Genomic DNA, 2,416 nt, shown 5'->3' on the forward strand with positions numbered 1-2,416 from the left:
ATTCCCGGTACCAAAAAAAAAAAAGTAGCATGAAAAAGCCTCATCAGCCCAGGCTGTGAAGGTCACTGACCTCACGCCACATGTACTATTTTATGCTGCTCAGTCACAAAACAGGTGTGAGGCAGCTTGTAGAAATAAACATAACACAACACTATAAGAAATGAAAGAAATCAGGATGGTGAGATCAGGCCAAGATTAAGTAGCCCAAATGCTTTAAAAAAAAAAAAAAAAAAAAACTCTGGATACTTAATGAAAGTCCCAAAGACGGTACTTAGTTTCCTAACACCCAGGAAAAGGGAGACTTCTGGGTACTTATGAGATGCAGAAGATACATGAAATGTGAATAAGCCAACTAGATGCTAAGGAAGGGAGCCCTTGTCCTCAGAGGGAGACCCAAGGAGCTTGGTGTTCTAGAGCTCCACTGTAGCACACTGTAACGGGACAGCTCAAGCCTACGCAGCGCCAGGACCCCAAAAGAAATACAGTGAGAGCTGTTACTGGTAGAGAGAGGCGCTTGAGCACTCAGGAGGCTGAGGCAGGAGGATCGTTGCGAGTTCAAGGCCAGCTTGGGCTACAAAGTGAGCTCAAGGCCAGCCTGAACTGCATAGCGAGACCCTGTCTCAAAAAGACAAAAAAAGAGAGGCGCTTGGACCTAATAAGTTTGAGACCAGCCTGGGCTACAAAGAGAGTTCAAGGCCAGCCTGAACTTGCAGAGAACCTTGCAGAGAACTTGCAGAGAACCTTCATCACTCACTTCCTCCATCAGACCCGAAGTCAGTCTCCCGTCACACGTCCGCACACCTAGCAGGATCTGCTCTGCGGCAGACGCTCTGACGACCTCAGCAGGAGAGACAGTGCACTTCGTTCCCCGTCCCTGAAGACAGGGACCAGATGCCGTGGTCACTGCCCTATCACCAGCCCTCAGCACCACACCTGGCAGTTGGGACTCTGTCCATTTTGTCAAATAATTACATGAATGGGTTCATGGTCTGAACAATGGGTCTGTCACGGGAGGTTGACCCAGTGTCACTGTTTGAACTGACCAGAAAACAGAAGTGGGCTGCATTCTGAATGTTTTCAGCTTGGGAACTGATGGAGCAGGATGTGGTATTTTTATTTTATTTTGAACAACAGTTGGGTGGTATGCCATCACAGTCAACAACTTTTTCAAAATAATTCTGTGTTTTAATCACTCCCACCCTTGTCAAACACAAGACTAAGCTATCTGTGCAAAGACTTTTCCCTCAAATTATTGGCTATAAAATATCAAAGATTAGGGCCGGGGATATAGCTCAGTGACACAAGCACTTGCCTGGCAAGCACAAGGTCCTCACTTCGATTCCTGATACCAAAAAAATTTTTTAAAAAATCAAAGATTAGTTCAAATATCAAAGATTATAAAAGTGTAATTTACAAAATTATAAAAGCTCTAAGTTTCCACATACCTAAATATTTCAATGGTTGTCCAAGCTACAGTGACCTATACTTTTTCCAGCCAATACCGTGTTGCTCTTGGTAGGGAGATATGAAGTCTACCTTACAACTAAGGAAACTGAGGCAAGGACACACAAGAACAATATTCTTTGTCTTGTTTTGTTCTTTCTTTTGTTGTTTTTTGTTTGTTTGTTTGTTTGTTTTTTGAGACAGGATCTCTCTGCGTAGTTCAGGCTGTCTCTGAACTCACTGTGTAGCCCAGGCTGGCCTCGAACTTGCGGTGATCCTCCTGCCTCAGCCTTCCAAGTACTGGAAGCACAGGCGTGCACCACCATGTCTGGTTCCCAGGAACAATATTTTTAAATGTAAGACTGTCCTTTCTTCACATATTCTTTCTAAGCCACATAGATAGGTGAGCTAGCATCGAAAGGGCCCGCTGCAGAAGAGTAGCCTGCAAATCATCTAGTGTCAAACAGATGGGTTTATGTTCCAAAACTGTAGACCCAGCACTGAATGTCAGGTTAATGCAGAAATATTCTAAAACCCTACTTTGTATATATTCTGAAGAAGTGACTTCATATTTAAATAAAAGCTGCGTGAACTGTTTACTATACCAACAAACTATCTACCTACACTTTTTCCGGACAAGGAAGAACAGTGACAGTTCTTATCCCTGTCTTACACTGCAAGGGAAAGAACTGGATGGGTTGACAAGTGAATTATTTGAAAGGCAACAGCTCCCCCTACTGGTCAAAGGGAGCGAGAGCCGGCAGAATGCTGCGGAGCCGTCCTGCTGCAGTCCTATGCCAACACCACCGGAAGCGGCGAGGATGCGAGAAGACCCGAGCACCAGGGCACCAAGGGTACCCAGCTGGGCTCGTCTCAGCAAGCAGAGGGGAGGCACCTGGCACGGCGTGGAGTGGAGCAGGAGCGATGTGGGGCCTGGGAGGTGAGCAGGGCGAGGAAGGGGGAAGGAGGAGGA

Source organism: Chinchilla lanigera, unplaced genomic scaffold, assembly GCF_000276665.1.
Source record: "Chinchilla lanigera isolate Chin_1 unplaced genomic scaffold, ChiLan1.0 scaffold00154, whole genome shotgun sequence".
Classification (NCBI taxonomy): Eukaryota; Metazoa; Chordata; class Mammalia; order Rodentia; family Chinchillidae; genus Chinchilla; species Chinchilla lanigera.